The 22,049-nt window shown below is 40.5% G+C and overlaps 1 protein-coding gene across 5 annotated transcripts in view; it reads left to right on the top strand.

The window, feature by feature from the left end:
- Positions 1-22,049, top strand: part of LOC141581653 (uncharacterized) — a 527,576-nt gene that overhangs the window by 68,890 nt on the left and 436,637 nt on the right. For 3 of the 5 annotated variants that reach the window (XM_074387811.1, XM_074387812.1, XM_074387810.1), the window contains exon 3: positions 20,908-21,057. The exons of the other annotated variants lie outside the window; for them this stretch is intronic. The gene's annotated coding sequence lies outside the window, so the exon portion shown is untranslated. The remainder of the gene's footprint in view (positions 1-20,907; positions 21,058-22,049) is intronic. 5 annotated transcript variants of the gene reach the window in all.

A 22,049-nucleotide genomic window follows, 5' to 3' on the forward strand; every position in this document is an offset into this window, starting at 1 on the left:
GAGTGGAGAATGCATGAGGTCTCGCCCTGGGTTGTTGATTCTCTTTCCTTCCCTTTGAAGGCCACCATATATGCTTGTGTATACTGAAGTTATAGACAATCCCAAAATGCTCCAGGGGTTTGGTCCAAAGGGCTGCACCTGCTATGTGGAAGCAACTGAATGGAAAGATGGAGACATGGATTAAGTAGAGAATGTCTCAAACAGTTCAATGGAAATGAAAAACAATGCTCTTATGTTATATGGAGATATAGATCCAATGACCTGGTTCTTAACTGGCATATTTTTATATACCTCTCTTTAATTTGCCTGATGCTTAAGTATATAGAACACTGCTATTGACATAACCTCATTTTAATTCAGGGAAATGGATTCAGAGATGTTGAGTGGCTGGCTCAAGGTCACATTCTCTAAATGGTCATGGTTAGACCTATGACTTTGGATCCAAGCCCTTTCAGTTATGTACAAGTATCATTTGGTAAGAGAGATTTCTGCACCATTATTTTCATTGCCTCTCAAAATCTAAGGCTCTGGTCATTGAGTTACCGATTTTTGAAAGCATCAGAAGTGACTTTTGATCATGAGAGAACTTTTAGCCTTGGTGTGTGATCGCTAGGTGGGAAATATACTTTTAAGCATGACTAATCGCAGTTGCTTATAGTGAGTGGTCATTACTACAGGTGATACTCCTTCACACATTTCGAGTGAGAAAATATGCTCTTGGACACCTAGAAGATGTGAAAGGGGAGAGTGGCCTGATGACAGAGTGAGCTGATAGGCACTGCAGCCTCAGGAAAATGTGCTTACAAGGAGATACACAGTGGAAGCACTGAGGGGTTTTGCTCTTGTTGGGGACCCAGGATTTGCTGTGAAAATGGAATCTCTTGATTCTTGGGGATCTGTTTCGCTTTCAGCTGTGCCTGCCTCTTAGACCCTAGAAATGGCATGCTTTCTTGGCCCTACTGCTTAAAAGGCTCCACCCTAAAGCCAGTAATTTGATTTAAAAATTTACATCATTAAGGACATCACCACATGTAAGATTGTCTGCTTTTTCTGGCTGTTTTAACTGAATTTTTTCTGACACATTTTTCTTGGTTTGCATAAAATATGAATTCCCTATTTTATTTCACCTGAGTTGTCCCTTTAGAGTTGCCTTGCTGATGATTGTTTAGGTAAGGGAATTGGTAATTAAGACATTAACAGTCTAAAAGGGGAAAGAGAAACTTAAAAACTGGCAAATGAAGAATCTTACCATCCTGCCAGATATGCTTCTGTCTGTATATGTCTATGCGTTGTATTTGTTTCACTTCCAAAGTATATGGAAGAGCTCTAATTAATTGGCTTAAAGATGAATAAGCACTTCAATGAAATATTTTGCCGGAAAAATAAAAACTTTAGTACCTTTTAGTGCACATGGCTTTAGTAATCTCCAATAAATAAAGACTGTTTTAAACATTGTTGATAAAGTAAAAGCATCTTCAGAATTTAGAGACTTGGTATGAATTAGGCAGGTCACATACTGTTCTTCTTAGATGTTTTAAGGTCAAAAACTGCTTCCTTGACTTTTCCATAATTATTTGACCTATCTATTTCACAACCATTAGTTTCTAGGTAAGGCCTGGGGGCATGTGGAGTCAGCCATGCCCCCTGGCTGTGCTGGGAAATGTCAGACATTGTCTGCAGTTCTGTTCTTGTCCTCGGTTCTACAATCTGATACATGGTGAAAATTGCTTACTTACCAGGTTCTTCACCAAAAATAAAAAGTGCTAAGAGTTAACCTTGTAACATATGTAATTGAGACTACTGGAGAAACATTTTACATGCATAGTTTGTAAGGACAGTAAAATGTGTTTTGGTAAAAGATTATAAGAAGGCATGGAAATATGATTTTTGTTAAAGGGAATACAATACAAAATTTTGTCTAGTTTAGAGGTTTTAAAAATTGTCTTAAGTTAAAAGAATGATAGGACAAAACTGAAGGTTTAAGCAACTTGTTAAATATTTGTTCAATATCGATCTTGTAAAAAAAATTCTTTGGACTGGGCATGGTGGCTCACACCTGTAATTCCAGCATTTGGGAGGCTGAGGTGGGCAAATCGCTTGAGACCAGGAGTTTGAGACCAGCCTGGCCAACATGGCTAAACCCTGTCTCTATGAAAAATACAAAAATTAGCTGGGCATGGTGATGTGTGTCTGTAGTCCCAGCTACTAGGGAGGCTGAGCCATGAGAATCACTTAAAACCAGGAGATGGAGCAGAAAATCAAACACCGCATGTTCTCACTCATAGGCGGGTGTTGAACAATGAGAACACATGGACACAGGGAGGGGAGCACTACACACTGGGGTCCGTTGGGGTGAAATGGGAGAGGGACAGTGGGGGTGGGGAGGTGGGAAGAGATAGCATGGGGAGAAATGACAGATACAGGTGAGGGGAAGGAAGGCAGCAAACCACACTGCCATGTGTGTACCTATGCAACAATCTTGCATGTTCTTCACATGTACCCCAAAACCTAAAATGCAATTAAAAAAAAAGAAAGAAAAATAGGTTCAGACATAAAAACAAAACAAAGCAGGAGATGGAGGTTGCAGTGAGCCAAGATCATGTCACTGACTCCAGCCTAGGCAAGAGAGTCAGACCCTGTCTCAAAAACAAAACAAAACAAACAAAACAAAACAAAAGTTCTGTAGGTGTGAACAAGCTGGCCAAAATTTGAAGAGAGTTATTTGGTTTTTCTGTAAACTAAACATTAATATAAGCAGCACCTTGGACTTTATTCCCCTATTACCTCCACCAGAGCAGATGTTGGTATCCACAGCTGAGAGACCTGAAGATGGTTCATATTACAGGACTCTTTGTAGATGCTCACCAGTACCAGTCCAGAGCCTGGTAGCTCTACTGGGTGGCTAGATCCAGAAGAGAAATAACATTCACTGCAGTCCAGCTGTCAGGAAGCCACATCTCTAGGGGAAGGGGGAGAGCACTACATCAAAGGAGCACTCCCTGTGCAAACGAATCTGAACAGCAGCCCCTGAGCCCGCGATTTTCCCTCTGACATAGTCTATTCAAATTAGAAGGAACCAGAAAAGCTATTGTGGTAATATGACAAAACAGTGTTCTTTATAACACCTCCAAAAGATCATACTAGCTTACTAGCAATGGATCCGAACCAAGAAGAAATCTCTGAATTGCCAGGAAAAGAATTCAGAAGGTTAATTATTAAGCTACTCAAGGAGACACAAGAGAAGGGTGAATACTATCGCCAGAAAATTAGATTGCAAATAAAATAAAAAACAATCACAACTTCTGAAAATGAGGGACACACTTACGGAAATGCAAAATACACTGGAAAGTCTCAGTAATAGAATGGTACAGGTAGAAGAAAGAACTTCATAGCTTGAAGACAAGGCCTTCAAATTAACCTAATCCAACAAAGACAAAAAAGACAAAGAAGAAAGAAGAAAAAAGAAAGAAGCAAAAAGAAGAAGAAGAAAGAAGAAAGAAGAAAGAAGGAGGAAGGAGGGGGAGGAGAGGGGAAAGGCAGAGAAGGGGGAGGAGGAGGAAGAGGAGGAGGAGGCGGCGGCTGCGGCGGCGGCGGAGGAGGAGGAGGCGGTGGTGGTGGCGGTGGCGGCGCTGGCTGCCTCCAAGATGTTTGGGATTATGTTTAATGACCAAGCCTAAGAATAATTGGTGTTCATGAGGAAGAAGACAAATCTAAAAGTTTGGAAAAAAAAATTTGAGGGAATCATTGAGAAAAACTTCCCCAACTTTGCTAGAGATCTAGACATTCAAATATAAGAAGCTCAAAGAACACCTGGGACATTCATTGCTCAAAGATCATTACCTAGGCCCGTAGTCATCAGGTTATCTAAGGTCAGAACAAAGGAAAAAATTTTAAGAGCTGTGAGGCAAAAGCACCTGGTAACCTAAAAAGAGAAACCTATCAGGTAAACAGCAAATTATAGTGCTGGATTGGCAGTGGTGAATTCTTTCATCATTTGTTTGTCTGAAAAAGATGGCATCTTTCCTTAATTTTTGAAGCTTAGTTTCACTGGATACAAAATTCTTGGCTGATAATTGTTTTGTTTGAGGAGGCTAGAAAGAATTGGGGCCCTATTTTTAGCCTCCTCAAATGAAACAATTTTCAGCCAAGAATTTTGTATCCAATGAAACTATGCTTGATAAATTAAGGAAAGATACAGTCTTTTTCAGACAAACAAATGATGAAAGAATTCACCACTACCAACCCACCACTGTAAGAACTGCTAAAAGGAGTTCTAAATATTGAAACAAATTTCAAAATACACCAAAATAGAACTTACTTAAAGCATAAATCTCACAGGACCTATAAAACAATAACACAATGGAAAAAAACACGCAAGGTATTCAGACAACAAATAACATGATGAATAGAATAGTACCTCACATCTCAATACTAACATTGAATGTAAATGGCATAAATGCTCCACTTAAAAGATACAGAATATCAGAATGGGTAAGATTTTACCAACCAAGTACCTGCTGTCTTCAAGAAACTCACCTACATAAGGACTCATGTAAACTTAAGGTAAAGGGGTGGAAAAAGATATTCCATGTAAATGGACACCAAAAGTGAGCAGGAATAGCTATTTTTATACCAGACAAAACAAACTTTAAAGGAAGAGCTGTTAAAAAAGACAAAGAGGGACATTATATAATGATGAAAGGATGTGTCCAACAGGAAAATATCACAATCCTAAATATATATGCACCTAACACTGGAGCTCCCAAATTTGTAAAACAATTACTACTAGACCTAAGAAATGAAATAGACAGCAATGCAGTAATAGTGGGGGACTTTAGTATTCCACTGACAGCACTAGACAGGTCATCAAGACAGAAAGTCAACAAAGAAACAATAGATTTAAACTATAGCTTAGAACAAATGGACTTAATGGAAATTTACAGAATATTCTACCCCACAACGGCAGAACTCATCAGCACATGGAGCATTCTCCAAGGTAGACCATATGATAGCCACAAAACAAGTATCAATAAATTTAAGAAAATCAAAATTATATCAAGTACTCTTTCAGACCACAGTAGAATAAAATTGGAAATCAACTCCAAAAGGAACACTTTAAACCATGCAACTACGTGGAAATGCAATAAGCTGCTCCTGAATGATTGTTGGATCAACAATGAAATCAAGATGGAAATTTAAAAATCCTTTGAACTAAATAATAGTGACCTATCAAAACCTCTAGGATACAGCAAAGGTGGTGCTAAGAGGAAAGTTCATAGCCTTACATGCCTACATCCAAAAGTCTGAAAGCACAAATAGGCAATCTAAGATCACACCTCAAGGAACTAGAGACACGGGACCAAAACAAACCCAAACCCAGCAGAAGAAAAGAAATAACAAAGGTCAGAGCAGAACTAAATGAAGTCATTATATGAAAAAGATACTTGAACGTGCATGTTTGCAGCAGCACAATTTGCAATTGCAAAATTATGGAATCTGCCCAAATGCTCATCTATCAATGAGTGGATAGTGGTATACACATACACACACACACACACACACACCCACACACCCACCATGGAATACTACTCAGCCATAAAAAAGAATAAAATAATGGCATTTGCAGCAACCTGGATGGAATTGGAGACCATTATTCTAAGTCAAGTAACTCAGGAATAGAAAACCAAATATCTTATGTTCTCACTCATAAGTGGGAACTAAGCTATGAGGATGCAAAGGCATAAGAATTATACAATGGATTTTAGGGACTTGGGTGAAAGGGTTGGAAGTGGGTGAGGGATAGAAGACTACACATTGGGTACAACGTATACTGCTTGGGTGATAGGTGCACTGAAATTTCAGAAATCACCATTAAATAGCTTATTCATGTAACCAAACATCACCTGTTCCCCAAAACCTATTGAAAGAAAATAAATAAATAAACAAATCCACCCCCCTCCCCAAGAAAAGAAGCACTCTGCTAAAATCTGGAGAATCTGGGCTCCTGTGTCTGAATAACAGGGTTTTCATGGAGCATTGATCTGCTTTTTAATAAAAAAAAATAGTAAAATGATATAAAGGATTTGTAGATAGCTTACCTTATGGTCAAGCTAATTAAAATTAGATTTGTTTATAGGATTTTATTAAAAATTAATTTTAGCATTAATGATACACTACTGCAAAGGTGGAATTTGGTTTTCTCTTTTGAACATGATTTTCATGTAATATTGAGAGATAATGAAAGTCTTTTGCCTTTTGAGTAAACTGCAGGAAAAATAAAAGAGGAGAGAGAGAAGAGACAGATTCGTTTGGCCTCCTGTGGTCTTTATTGGGTTTTGTTCTTTGTAAGACTACGTCTCTTCTCTATCAGAGTAAAGAATTTTAGTTTTTGAAATCTTTGCGTTAATCACTTTGGCTAAATAGATAATCTGTGATACTATTTTGTGACAAGTGTTTTAAACCTTTGATGTTAAAAACTTTCCAAAATCAAATTTTAAATTCCACCTTTTGACCTCATTAATTTTTTTAGATATTAGGTACCTTGAAGTCTGAAGTGGACACATATTTGACTTATTTGTATGTTAAGATCATACAGGAAGTGTTGTCAAGTCTGAAATGGTGTTTGACTTCCTTTGGGCTGTATTTTTATGAATATGTTATTGCTGTGTGTTCTAGAATTGCGTGAGACTCCTATAATTCCAATAAGACTTGGTGTATGTTATCAGTAACAATTATAATTATGTTAAATTGTCATATACCACAAAATAACCAAATTTCCTTGTCAATTGTGTCAATGACCATGGTTGTTCTGAGACTTTTGCCATCTACAAATTGTTTTACTTTGGTCCTTTTCAAAAAGTGGCTTTATAATAAACTATAAGACTCTGATAGGTGCTCTTAAATACAAGGTTCTGACAACTTTGCGTATTATGACATTGAAATAGAAAACTTCCAGGACCCTCATGAAGAGCTGATATGTTCATAAATATCAAGCAAAACAAGAATTAATTGCATGGACTGTACTAATAAAAGGTAAATAATCTTTTTTTATGAGGCAGAGTTTTGCTCTTGTTGCCCAGGCTGGAGGGCAGTGGCATGATCTTGGCTAACTGCAACCTCTGCCTTTTGGGTTCAAGCAATTCTTTTGCCTCAGCCTCCTGAGTAGCTGGAATTAGAGGCAGCTGCCACCACACCTGGCTGGTTTTTTTGTATTTTTAGCAGGGACAGGGTTTCACCATGTTGGCCAGGCTGGTCTCGAACTCCCGACCTCAGGTGATCCACCCACCTCGGCCTCCCAAAGTTCTGGGATTACAGGCATGAGCCACCTCACCCAGGCTGGTAAATAATCTTTTTATGACTTTTTATGAAACATTGCTGATCCTTTTTGTAAAATCCTCAGTTGGGTTCAAGAGGCTTTTAAAAAGCCTAATTTGAAATTCCTTATGAAAAAAAATCTGGAAAAGCCAATTTAGAAAAAGAGCCTATATAGCAAGTAATTATTCTTCCTATAATTTATGAAAATAATTAGGTCAAATATAATAAGAATAAAAGGGCAAATGAATTGGCCCTACTCTGATTTATCTTTGGTAGAAGTGAAAAACTGGAGAGAGAAAAATATGTTTCAGAAAAACTACAGTACACCAGATTCCAGGCTTGTAGATTGGTTTTGAGTCTCTGCTGATGACCCAATATCTGATTGATTCTTGGGGTCATTCACCTGGATCCCTCAAGGCTTCAGATCAGTTCTATAGGGCTTTTGCTCCATACATTAGGACTCTTATAGTCTGCTGTTCTCTTACGTGCTATACTAAAGCTGTTGTTAAGAGCACTAATGTTTTAATTAGGCAGACGTTGGGATACCAGCCAAGCATCCTTGAATACATACAGACAACTGCAAAAATGTTTCATTACTCTCACCCTCAGAGCAACCTTTACCCCAGCTATGCCTCCTGTCAGCAGGAAGAAGTTAGAGCTATTGTTGGCCTTTTTCATCTCCATAGCTCATACCTAGGATTGAGATGTGCTGAAACCCAAGGAAGGGATTGAAGTTGCCTTTGCAAAATTTCAACAGTCAGATAAATCTTACATAGTTGATGCCATCTTGCTTCTAATCCCCAAGCTATCCTTTGTCATTCCTAGATGTAGGGCAAGCCAACTTTGGGAAAAATTTAGTTAATAATTTAACCTTATGACAAGGATGACAATAGTCCTCCTTCAAACTAACTCACCTTTGTAAAACTAATGAAAGACCACAAGGTTAGGATTATGAGAAGGGTCTGAATTCTGCTAAGATGTAGGCATAGTTAAATGATAATCAGCCATAGTTCTGGGGATCACAGGATTTACAACTTTTCCTATCATTCTGATAAATAACATTCCTGTTGTAGAAACTAAGATTGGACTTTTGCAATGTCTTTTCAGACTTTTGCATTTCTGATTACTGGCAGACTCTACTCAGACCTGTGACTCATGACTCAGCTGGTCCTATGGCCCCACCCAGAGGTGGCCTAAGCCCACAAAAACCATTTTCCATGTTCCCTCCATGATGGCATCCCAACCGATCAGCAGCATCCATTCCCTAGTCCCCTGCCCACCAAACTGTCCTTGAAAAACTGTAACCTCCAAGGGTTCAGGGAGACCGATTTGAGTAATAACTTCATCTCCTGCATGGTGTGGCTGGCCTCATGTCAATTAAACTCTTTCTTTATGGCAATGCCCTTGTTTCAGTGAATTGGTTTTGTTTGTACAGTGGGCAAGAGGGCTCCATTGAGTGATTACAGGAGTTTGTCTTTAAATTGATACATTAATAGTCTAAAATGTAAGAATACAAAATTTAAAATACATTTGCCTTTTGGGTACTGATTATATTTACTTCTTTTTGATAAATGTATAGCTGTGCATAATTATGCATTTATTAAGTACCCGACAGGGGCCAGATGTGGTGTAGGGAACTAACATTCACCTTAGATTATCTCTGGTATTGGTAAGCAGGGAGGAACACCATCGTTTATTAATTTTCCAGTGCTCTTGAATTGCTACTGGAGTGAATTCCTGCTAATCAATCAAATTGGTTCATTTGAGTGTCATTCTTTTCCCCCTGTTTGTCTTCTGGCCTCAGTGAGTGACTGGTGACTGCCTAGAGCCCAGGCTTCAGAAAATGGCACTGTGTAGGAGGCAGAGTCTGGGACACTGACCATCCACAGTCAGAACCCAGCACTCTTGAGCTCCTTGAATGCTCAGTCTGGAAATTCTGACACCCTTAACATTCAAATTAATTGCACCTTGATTCTTTATTTTAAAGATGAAGGAAACTTACAAAAGAGCACATTATAAATAAGTTGAGTGAAATATAAATGGAAAATTAGAACCAAAGAAATGAGTTTATGGATATGCAAACTGTAAGCAGTTTGCCTTGTTTGAGACTTAAACTTGGCTTTGAGCTTCATAGAAGGCTAGACAAAAGGGAAATAGGACAAATTGCATTTTTCTTCACAGCTCCCTGGAGGAGACAAATCTGACCACACACCAAATCTCAGAAGGATTTTTATGGGGCTGTACTGGGAAAATTTGGGTTTGAGAAACACCTGCATTTCTCACTAAAACAATGACTGAGAGCAAATTATTAATCACTTATAGCAATGATCCAGTTTCCTCCTCATTCTTCAGTGCGGTTAATCATAACTGCTCTTCAGGGTTGCTGTGAGAATTAAATGAGGGGCTTGGTAGAGTGCATTTTGCCTGACTGTTTATTGGAATCAACCTAATTTTTAATCTGTAGGAGCATGGTTAAGGTCGGATACATTTCTACCATGGCGTATTGCCTCATCCTCCTCTCTCAACCACACCCTGTACCAGGACTCTGCTGTGGGTCCCAGGACAGGTGGAGTGCATTTCCCCACCTCACCAATATTGGACTTGACCGTATGACTTGCTTTGGGCCATGGGATGTAGACAGAGGTGACTCGAGAGGCACTGTGTGTTTCCATTCACCCCTCTTGATCTTCTGCCATCACCATAAGAAGAATGTGACTCTCTGTAACAGACATGGGAAGCAGACTGGACCCAACCTGAAGCTCAGAGTCAGAATGAGACCCTCAGTGTGAGTGAAGAAAAAAATATATAGTTATTGGGAGTCACTGAATTTTGGAGGGGAAGAAAAAGATAGTTGTTGGGAGTCGTTGGTGATTTGTTATGCATCATTACTGTGACAATTAGCTGACTACAGTTGCCTTCTATGAACAGAACTGGGAGACATTTGTCATATATTAAGTAAGAATAAGTTTATAAAACAATAATATAAATTCTTCTTTAGTGGGAAAATATAAATGTCTGAACTCACGTTAAAAAAGAGTTTGCTTATACATTAAAAAGTGCGAGGGATAGCATTCACATATTTAAAAGTATAAATTTGAAAACACACATTTATACATATTAAACAGAAAGCTAGGTAATTTTTCTTTTTTGCCTTTCAGTGTGTGTGCATGTGTGTGAGCATGTGCACACGAATTAAGAAAGCTTACCAGACCAAACACGCAGCTCCAAAGCAGGCTGCCACTGCAGCACAGGTAGTGGTCGCCATGTCTAGGGGTGTCTAGGAGAGTTTGTCTGTCTGAATTTTTTTGCTCCAGCCTGCCCCTGTTGAAAACAATCTTTTATTTTCTCAGCTACCTCTGGACCAAGGAAGCATTGCCCAGAGCTGCACTCCCTGTACGCTAGGGAGTACCCTTAGGGGTAGAAACCAAGTTGATTTGCTAGCTTGCATTCTTATTTCCTTCCAGAAATATCTGTGCTGCGGGCACTACCCTAAGTACTTGGGGAGGCTGGGGTGAACAAGATATTCTCACAGAGCATTGGGAGATCAGCTCCCACATTAACACTCGATCCGTTCTGCATGGATCCATTCTGCATGTGTCTCTACTTTATGCATGCACAAATACAAAGCCTTATGTATATGTGTAAAACCATCTTATAATCAATTTGTGTCTCTCTTTTTAGTGCCATCTGTTTAATTGTCTTTCCCTCTGTCTTTTGGCTTCCTTCCTCTTTACCTTCCTGTCCTATTGAATGTTGCATCCTTCCTACTCCACCCCGAAATACCCACAACAACAAACTTGTTGGTCTCTTGTGTACTTTTATTTATGGCTTTTTAAAGGATCATGTATATATCACATGTACACATCTTTGTGGTCATATATCAATATCATATGTCACTCTATCCAGGCATATTCACAGCATCAGGTAGGGATACTTGTGTCTTTGCCTCTGTAGAATCTAGTGGTCATGTGGTATTTTATAAGCAGACTAGAGACACATACAGTTGACTATGCCAAGGATAACTCAAGGCTGGGTACCCAGACAATGCCATTGAGATTCTCCTGCCCCACAGTTCTTCCACGAGTCCCTCTGTTGATCATAGCATGGTGAGGTGGCCCTTTGCCAGCAGGTGACTGTGGCTCATTTAATACAAATGTAAGGGAATCCCAAATCACAGAGCCACGTGCACCATGGCCTTATGGAGGTGGGTGAGGTGAGGTGGGAATGACAGGCAGGCAGCAGGAGGACCATTGGCCTGGTATATCACATTCACACAGACTTTTTTGATCAAGATGACTAGTTAATATATCATCTAAACTGAAAACTGTTGAAAGGGAAAGGAGGTTCATGAATCATTCCATCAGGAAAACAGACAAATTGACACTTAACCAGGCAAACCAAGTCATACTGTCAGTCTTTTTGGTGCCAGTGGGTGGAGATGAACTGATGATGTCTGTGGCTTTGTGTAATTCATCTTTATTTTTTAATATATTAGAAGCCGCCACCACTCCCAAGCCTCAAAGATATGTGTCCCAGACCTCTCAAGCTTTGGGAATCCCTGGTGCATTCAAGTCACATGTCACCTAATTCTGACTGTTACCTTAGCCAGGATGTCAGCCTGGAGAGGGGATTGCCAGAACGGGTGCTCTAGTCCGACTCTACCTGAGGGATCCTGTGGGGGCTCCCCTTAGCCCAGGTTCCATCATCTCTCAAAAGTGGGGTTCAACCAGTTGGTGTCTTCTGTTCTTTCTCCAGTGTAATCTGGCTAACTGCTTCCCATTAGACAGCCATAGAGGTTCCCAGGTTGGCTTTCTCTCTGATAGTTCTTCAACATTTTGTAATTAGCACCGAGCAGTTACCACAATGACTGTGACCCCCAAGTTCCTTCCTTACCTGATTTAACAAATCACCTCTTGCAGACAATATTATTTTTTCTGGAATTGTCATCCACAAGTCAATTTTCCTATGCTGAAATCTCTATTAGGTAAAATGTTGATGGAAGAGATTTCTATTTAATTGAATGTTTTAATTTAATGAACTTTAAATAACTTTTAAATGATTTTGCCATTCAAATAGTTTCTAACTTAATGGGCCAAAATGTTACATTATATGGCATTTGGACAATACTCAGCACAGAACTTAGGACATAGGGATTTAGTAACTTGGTTTTTAATAACAACACCACCACTCTCTCCAGTTGAAGGCAGTTTCGGTGAGAGTGAAGTTGTGGGCCCTGGTGGCAAGTGGCTTGGACATGCACATCCTCTCTGTCAGCTTGCTTTCAACAGGACCTCAGCAAGGCATGTCACAGTTCTGCAGCTGTAGCCTTGCCAAATGGCCATAATAATACATAATACTAATTGCATAAAATTATGATGAGAATTAAAAGTTTTAATACATTAAAGTGCCTACAACCATGGATGACACATAAAAACTATCCATGTGCCTTTGCCGCTATTATTATTGTGGTTTAAGCATTGCCTATGTGCTCAGAGCTTTCCACGTATTAGCTCAATTAATCATTGGAAAGAAATTTCATTCACTAACTAATATGTTTGAGAAAGAGAAGTTGGTGATCATTAGGATTTTCTCTCTCCAATCTTTATTTTTTAAAATCTGTATTTCAATCCCAGTACTTTGAGAGGCTGAGGCAGGTAGATCACTTGAGGTCAGGAGTTTGAGACTAGCCTGGCCAACATGGTGAAACCCCATCTCTACTACAGATACAAAAATTAGCCGGGCTTGGTGGTGGGCTCCTGTAGTCTCAGCTACTTGGGAGGCTGAGGCATGAGAACTGCTTGAACTCAGGAGGTGGAGGTTGTAGTGAGCCAAGATTTCGCCACTGCAGTCCACCCTGGGTGAGACAGCGAGACTCTGTCTCAAAAAAAAAAAAAAAAAAAAAAAAGAACATCATTCTGTGTCTCTTTAAGTGACATCAACATCACAGCAGCCACATGGATGGAAATCTTTGATTCCTCCCTCTTTTACTTTCCTTGGCTTCACTCTTCCTGCACCCGATCAGATCAGGTGGGTTCAAAATCTGTCTCATCTCCTTCCTTAGTTCCTCCTCTTCCTGCCTCAGCCTGGGCTCACTTAGCCATTGACGTGGCTTTGTAACTGGTTTCCCAACCAATGTGCTTTATATGTGGGTATCCAAAGTATCTTCCTGTGGTATAGCTATGAATAAAGTGCCAGTTCCTCAGCCTGGAGTTTAAGTTCCTTTACTTTCGGATCTTAAAAGTCACCTACCGGCTGGGCACAGTGGCTCACACCTGTAATCCCAGCACTTTGGGACACTGAGGCAGGCGCATCACCTGAGGTCAGGAGTTCAAGACCAGCCTGGCCAACATGGTGAAATGCCATCTCTACTAAAAATACAAAAAAAAATTAGCTGGGCGTGGTGGCGGGCACCTGTAATCCCAGCTAATGGAGAGGCTGAGGCAGGAGAATCACTTGAACTGGGAGGTGGAGGTTGCAGTGAGTCAAGATTGTGCTGTTGCACTCCAGCCTGGACAGCAAGAGTGAAACTCTGTCTAAAAAAAAAAAAAAAAAAAAAAAAATCACCTGCCTTTTGGTATGCTCTCCTAACTAGCTTTCTCAGTACATTTTGTTACTGCCAAACTGTCTGTGCCCTCATCTTTCCCACTTAAAATTCACACTGCCCACTTCCCAGAACAGTCATCTTGTAATTCATATGAATACTATTCCCTTGTAAAGTATTGAAACATCATATAGATGGAAATTCTTTGACTAGGCCCTTACCCGATCTCATCCCCTCCTGCTTCTCCTGAGAGATCAGCATCATTCTTGGCTGGAGGGGTGCCTTCCACACCCTTTCTGTGCCTTCATGTACACACACATGCACTTACAGACAATGTGTGGTGTGACTTGTCTTGTGTGTAGGTGTGTCTATGACGAAAATAGTATCACACCGTACTTAGTATCAGACTGCACTTATCATTCTGCAACTTGCCTTACTCCCTCAACAGTCTGTCCCAGCAATCTGTCCATCAAGATGCATTTCAAGTGCTACTAGGAATTCCCCAAAATTTTATGTTTCCATTTATTGGAAGTGCTTTCTTGACTGAAACTTCTGGAAATCTCTTAAGACAGTTTCTTCTTTGATATGTGTGTATGTGTGTGTAGTAAGATTATGAGTGATTCTAAAAATATTTTTACTGTTATTGATGCTTTTCCATAATTAAACAAATTTATCCCCCAATATTATATTTTAAACAAATAGTAAGAAACACACATGTACACACATGCATGCACGCGTGCGCGCGCACACACACACACACACACACACACATAGTCCATTTGGGCTATTATAACAAAATTCCATAGACTGGATGGCTTAAACAACAAAAATTTATTTCTTACAGTTCTGGAGGCTGGGAAGTCCAAGATGAAGATGTTGCAGATCTAGTATCTGGTGATAGCTGCTTCCTGGTTCATGGAAAACCATCTTCTCATTGTATCTACACAGGGCGGAGGGCAAAGAGAAGAGGCAAGTTCTGTGTCTCCTCTTAGTAGGAACTGATATGCCTCTACTCTGTGTCGCCACCCAACTCTCATGTTAAATGCTGATCCTGAGTGTTGGAGGTAGGGCCTGGTGGGAGGTGATTGGATCACGGGGGTGGTTTCTAATGGTTTAGCCCCATCCCCTTAGTGCTATCTCGTGATAGAGTTCTCACAAGATCTGGTTGTTTGAAAGTGCGTAGCGCCTCCACATTTGCTCTTTCCCTTCCTTCTGCTCTCACCATGTAAGATGTGCTGGCTTCTCCTTCACCTTCCACCATAATTGTATGTTTTCTGAGACCTCCCTAGCCATGCCTCCTGTACAGCCTGTGGAACTATGAGTTAATTAAACCTCTTTTCTTTGGAAATTACCCAATCTCGGGTATGTCTTTATAGCAGTATGAGAACTGTCTAATGCAGATACTAATCCTATCATGAGGGCTCCACCCTCAAGACCTAATTGCCTCCCCAAGACCCTATCTTTAAATATCATCCACTGAGGATTAGGTCTTTAACATGAATTTTTGGGGGACACAAACACTCAGGGCATGGCTCAGGCATCCATATATTTTCCGTTCTTTGGTGTAATTTTATGCCACTCAGAAACCTAACTCTTATGTTCCCAGGGACCTTGATCCTGGGAAAGCAGGTGCCATGAAGAGGGAGGGAGGCCAGCATATAGGTCACCAGGAAAACGTGCCAGTGCTGCAAACTCTCCCAACAAGCCCAACTTCATTACCAGGTTATGAGGGGAGTGAGTCTCAGGTGAAATTCCACCACACCATGCAGTGTCCAGCCACGCTGGAGCCTGAGCAAAAGGAATATGTGTGCCTCTGTGTACCTTTATTAATAGCTACTATTTATATAATTACATCGTTAGTATATATTATCATCTTTTTCTTCATTTTTTTTTGAGATGGAGTCTCAAATATTTATATCATTAGTATATTTTATCCTCTTTTTTCTTTCTTTTTTTTTTTTTTTTTGAGATTGAGTCTCACTCTGTTGCCCAGGCTGGAGTGCAATGGTGTGATCTTGGCTCACTGCAACCTCTGCCCCCTGGGTTCAAGCAATTCTCCTACCTCAGCCTCCTGAGTAGCTGGGATTACAGGCACCCACCACCATGCCTGGTTGATTTTTGTACTTTTAGTAGCAATGGGGTTTCACTGTGTTGGTCAGTTTGGTCTCAAATGCCTGACCTCAGGTGATCCACCCACCTTGGCCTCCGAAAGTGGTGGGATTATAGGTGTGAGCCACCATGCCCAGCCTTGTATATTATCTTCTATAATTATATGTACTATACATTATAAATATGCATTATATATTATATAACCGATTATAAAAATAGATGATCTATAAATATGTATTATATAATTATATTAAAATGAAAAACTAACAAAAGCTCTAATAAAAAACCATGACTGCTTAATGCCCACCCATGTTGCTTGATCTGTTTTTACCATCTTCAGCCTTCATAAACCTGCCCAGTGGAGGTGGCCCCAGGCAGGGGTCCTGGAATCTCTGGCTGAGTGGTAACAACTGTTCTTGCTCAATAATGCTGGGCTATACAACAAACATCAACAGCCTGTCTTTATTTAAAACTGGGTATTTTGTTCATCATAGATTTTTAAAAATTGCATTAAAATATTTTCTTGGTGTCCTTTTAAATTTTGCCCCTGTGGCGAACACCTCACTGGGTTCACTGCTGTCTCAGCCCTGCTGCCACAGAGACAGCCACTTATTCACCGAGCATTTATTAATGACCAAGCACGAAAGTGGCTCATGGAAGCTGTTCTGGAAGTTTGCTGAGGGTCCAGCTGTCTGTCCACACCTAGTGTGAAAGCTGTGTTCACCAGGCAATTTCCCTGGGTTCCAGAGGTAGGCTTCTGTACTCCCATGGCTAGCAACCTGCAAGGAGAATCCTCCAAGGTCATGGCTGTTCACACAGGACTATTTAGGAACTTGCCTTGTGCACTATCCATCAAGACAAGGGCTACAGGCCTCCTTAGGTCCTTATATCCTGTTGCTGTAAGAGCTGGGAATGTCTTTAAATATTTTAATCAATCCACATTTCTCAGCTACGACTTGCTTTTTACCAATTTCCAACATCCGTCATGCTATTCCAAGAAGTTAATCAGTTGAAATTCCATTTATAACATTCACTCTGCATATTAGCAAAGCCTCAGATATTGACCAAGGTATGGACTAGAGACATTCTTGTGGTGGCCCACACTAGAATGTGGTCTTTCTGATGCAGGTAAGCAGACCACCCTAGAGTTTGGTTTGTCTTTTGGGGCAACCCTAGAATGAAGCTTGAACTTATCGGCACATTCAAAACATTACACTAGCTTTGCTTTAAGTTTGTTAAAGTAAATTGCAGCCTCTATCACAATCGCACATGGTGAATGGACACATGAACGATCTGGTTTTTCCATCTCAGTTTTCTGGGAGTGTGCTTATCCCAGGATTATTAAGCTAATCCACATTTATACTTGGCAAGCTCAGCTTTCAGGGTGTCGACTCCAGGGGCTCTTCAGCAGCTTTCTTTCCCCTGGCAGTCTCTTCTGCCTTGCTGTTCATCACAACCCACAACATCTGTGGATTGATGTGCAGTCAACAACGACAACAGAAGTGGCTGAACATGGTGGTGGTAGCATTGAGCAGGGAGTACCAGATGGACTAGAGTGAGGGGAGACATGGCAATCACTTTGGGTCTGACCACAGCAGGGGACAGCATGAGTCAAGTGGCCAGAGAGGTGTCAGCCAACAGGACCCATTGCAAAGGAGCTGTGGGAAGCTCGGGGGTCCCAGAAATTGAACTGGTGAAAGCTCTAAGCCAAGACATGTGACTTAAATGTAAAGCCATCCCTGGCTGATGTGACAGGGGGATGTCCTCCTACACACTGGGGCACAAAGCTTGGTACCTGCTCAGCACTAAACCAAGGTTCTGGGGTGAAGAGACCACGTTGAGTTTTCAGTGCCCCAGGAGCCCTGGCTCAACGGTCATTACAAAATTCTGTTGCATTCAAGATACAGAGAGAGGGCTCACCCTATATCAGATTCAGGATACAGCCCCCCTGGAATGTATTGTTCAACATCAAACTCAGCAATGAGGGCCTCATTCTCTAGAGCTCTGAAATATTCTGAAAGAAAATGGCAGGAATAACTCCTGGTTGAACAAAGACACAGGCTTCCTTGTAGCAAGTTACCAGCTATCCACTGTTTTAATGATAGCTATTAACATGAATTGAATATTCGCTGTGTGCTATGTATAGTTAGGTATTTGGTATGCATTAATTTATCACTGTGTTATGCATGAGAAGATGGAGGGAATATGTTACTTGTACAAATTTAGTGGTAGAATTGGGATTTGAACTGAGTCTTCTCCCAGAGCCGATGCTCTCAGCCTCAATTATTATATATGGTCAACAATACTGAAGAATTTCTCAGAAGAATGCATGTGTTCCCTTGTTTTTCACCCAAAAGATGATGCCACTGTGCTGACACAGGAGCTGTGCAAGTCCTTTCTGCTTAAGCCTAGAATTAATGAGCAATCTTGTTGAAACATCTGACTTTTGAAGGACTAGCAATTACTTGATAAGTTGAGGCAGCTGTGAGCCACATTGGAAAAGCTCCTCTTAACCCCAAAATAATCTGAGGATAAACAAAATGTGAAATTTATAGCCAAAGTATAGCTATTTGTTTATTAAAAAAGAAAAGCTTAGATGAATGAATGTGTTGTTTTGAACTGTCTCAAAACTCATCCACAGACTTTAATTATATACCCCAATAAATACTGGGGTAGGCGCAGTGGTTCATGCCTGTGATCCCAGCTACTCGGGAGGCTGAGGCAGGAGAATCTCTTGAACCTGGGAGGCAGAGGTTGTGGTGAGCCGAGATTGCACCACTGCATTCCAGCCTGGGTAACAAGAGTGAAACTTAGTCTCAAAATATATGAGTTGAATAAACTTACATCACTCAGTTTCTTTGATTTTTAAATTCTTATTAGTAAAACAGAGTTTTGACAAGATTATTTTCTCTTAATTTGAGATAAGAGATAAATAATCCTTTTTATTATCCATCCTCCTCCCATTCTTTTTTTAAATTTAGAAAACTTTTCCAGTAGAATATATTGCATTTAAGTGACTTTTTTTTGATTTTTGATTTTTTTCATGAATTAGAGACATTTTAAATAGCCAGTGTAAACTTGGTTGAAGATGAGAATAATATAATCAAAGAACAGAGGTGTTTTAATTTGACCATCACCATTTTAGGTAAATACATGATTTCTATGACAAGTTTTCAAATATTGTTTATGCTAGTCTAGGAATCTTCGAAATTCCGGGTAGGTAACTGAGAAACTAAATCATCATCATGATCCATTTTACATATAAAATTCAAGTCTATATCTCTCTGTTAATTGGGTATCTCCTACTTGATTGAGAAAGAAACTGAGATCCATTTCATTCAGTGAGTAATGCCCCAGAACTTCATAATGAATACATTGCACACTTCCAAGTTCCCATTCCCGCTCTACAGTTTCTGGACTTCAATATGTAACCAGGATTATTTCAAAATGGAGACAATTGTGAGTGCTGATGCAAACATTAGTAAAACATTTACTGTAAAACAGTTATCCATGAGAGGTAAAGTGATACTTTAAAAGTTAAGAAGGAAATATGCAAAGACGTTTAACCACTAGACCCGATCAGATCTTTCCATCAACGTGTCCATTTCAATCTTGCTGCTTTGCATTTCTTCATCCTGAAGCCCTTCATGGATGCCACCACAGTGGATCGACTCTTCCCTCCTCTTGCCATCATCACCCTCCCTAGGAGTTGGAAGGGGTGAGCTCTATTTCCAGGTCCAGCTGTGTGATCATAGATTGTGGCCATGTGCTCTTGGAGCTTCAGTCTTATCATCTGCAAAGTTGGGACAAAGCTTTCCTATACATTTTACAGAACTGTCTGGTTCAAACAAAGTAACGTGTGTAAAAGATCTTATTTAATTACTTATCAAAGGTTAGTGCACTATGGAAATCTGAGAGGCTTCAGTTAGACCCAGCAGTTTCTTAGAAGTTCAAAGAGTTACATAATTAAAAGATGGTTAATAAATGATTAATTTGGCAAACTATTTGAGGTAGTATTTTACTTTCCCAAAGTGATCACATTGATTATATCTGTTTTCTCCTGATAATAAGATTGGCCAAGCAGTGAGGTGGCAGAGGTATAATATTCATTTCTTTTATTTTTTAACCAGCTAGTAAAAGGTAAGGAAACATTTATTGGGGCATGTGCACCTGGTGTCAATTTTTTCTCCCAACATTTTATGAAATTTTCAAATAAGTAGAAAAGTTGGAATACTCTACCAAGAACACCTGCAAACCCAACCACCATCTAAATCCTACCATTACCATTTTGCTACTTGCTTTATTGCCATTCTGTTTGTGTATCTATCCTCCCATCCATCCATCCATCCATTCATTCATCCCTCTTACTTTTGGGATACATTTCAAGGTAACTCGCAGGCATCAGTAAACTTCCCTTTAACTGGTGAAACAGCACGGATATCATTAACTGGAGTTTGACATCTTCTAGGAGTATTTTTTTCCTGTTTATGTAAATGGGGTCTAATTTAATGTTATAAAAGCTATGGCATAGTATGCTATTTTGTGTGTGTGCTTTTTTGCTACTGGAGTGATGAAGCTCTCTTTTCCAACTAATTCTCATGCAGAAACTGGCATGTGAAACAGGTACAAGCAGAGCTTCTCTGGATGAAAAGGAAATGGGTGTGGAGTGCCAGTTCCTGAGCCCCTCTCCTCTCCCCTAGTCACCCCTGAGGCTCCTCACAAAACATCTCAGCTGCCATGAACTATTAAAATTGGGTAAATTTCTTAACCTCATGAACCTCAGTGTGATCATCTATAAAAGAGGGCTTTGGAAATAGCTGTTTTCTTAGGCCCTTTCGAAGCTGTGTTCTTCTCTCATTCCAGTGATGTTAAAATATTGAAAATTTTTTAGAATTTTCCCTTCACAAATCTTGCAGCAGAAAGTTTTCTCTTGTTTTAATTAGCTCAATGCAAGAAGCCACGTTTAAGACTCTGCATCCGAATGCCTGAAGTAAAAACCACAGTCACAAGGGATGTGTGTGGAATGGAAGAAAACTGGAAAAACAAGAACCTGACCTAAATGGATGGCCAAATACCGCAGCTGCACATGCAGGGTAAGCCTATCAACGTGGTGTGCACACCACCCTGCCCATCTTCCAGGGGCTTTGCCAAGTCACAACTGAGAGCACCTCTCAGGAATTTTGGTGTCCTGCCAAGAGTGAAGTTCACTTGGGATACTTAACGTTCTCCTGCTACCTCCTTGAGACATGATGCCTTTGCATGTGTGGGAGGACACATCCTTCATGACTTGGAGGTGGGGGAAGAAGGCTGTGTCACTACCTGGGGGCTCAGTCAGGCTGGGCAGCAGCATGGGCATGTGGGTGAGTCTTAGGTGGAAGCTGAGACTAGGGCCAGGTTGAGCTGGAATCAGATGAGGCAGAGAGTAGGTATGTTTGAGGAAAGGAGCAGGGCTTAGAGCCGTAGTAAGACCATCTCGTTATCCAGAGATGAGGGGAGGGAAGGCAAAGTTGAGTCTGGGATTGAGTTGCAGAGCAAGAACTAGAAAAGTGGGCCCAGGCCTGTGCTCTGAATAGTCTTGGGTGCCCAGAGGTCATTCTTACTGGATAGTCAGTGCTGTACTAGAAGTCCTGTGAGGATAGGAGTGTGCCCAGAGCCTAGAAAGCTGAATGGTAGGCTGTAGACAGATCATCAATAAATGTTTATTGAAGGAAGAAAAAAGGACAAAAGGAAGGAAAGGGAGAAGAAGGGGAGGGAAGAAAGATGGGATGGGTGGGTTTATCTGAATTGTAGTTGGTCGGGACAGGCATCTAGCACCATTGCTAATGGCACAGTGGGATTGTCCTAGAGAACTTAAATCTAAGCTTTCCACCAATGACCACTGCTTCAAACATGTTTTGACCCTGACTCACAGTAAAATTAGGCTTTACATCATGACCTGTACATACATGAAATAAGCAACAACCCCCTCCCCTTTTTTTTTGATGGAGTTTTGCTCTTGTTACCCAGGCTGGAGTGCAATGGTGTGTGATCTTGGCTCACTGCAACCTCTGCCTCCCGGCTTCCAGCGATTCTCCTGCCTCAGCCT

The sequence above is a fragment of the Saimiri boliviensis genome, chromosome 16 (assembly GCF_048565385.1).
Source record: "Saimiri boliviensis isolate mSaiBol1 chromosome 16, mSaiBol1.pri, whole genome shotgun sequence".
In the NCBI taxonomy this organism is placed as follows: domain Eukaryota; kingdom Metazoa; phylum Chordata; class Mammalia; order Primates; family Cebidae; genus Saimiri; species Saimiri boliviensis.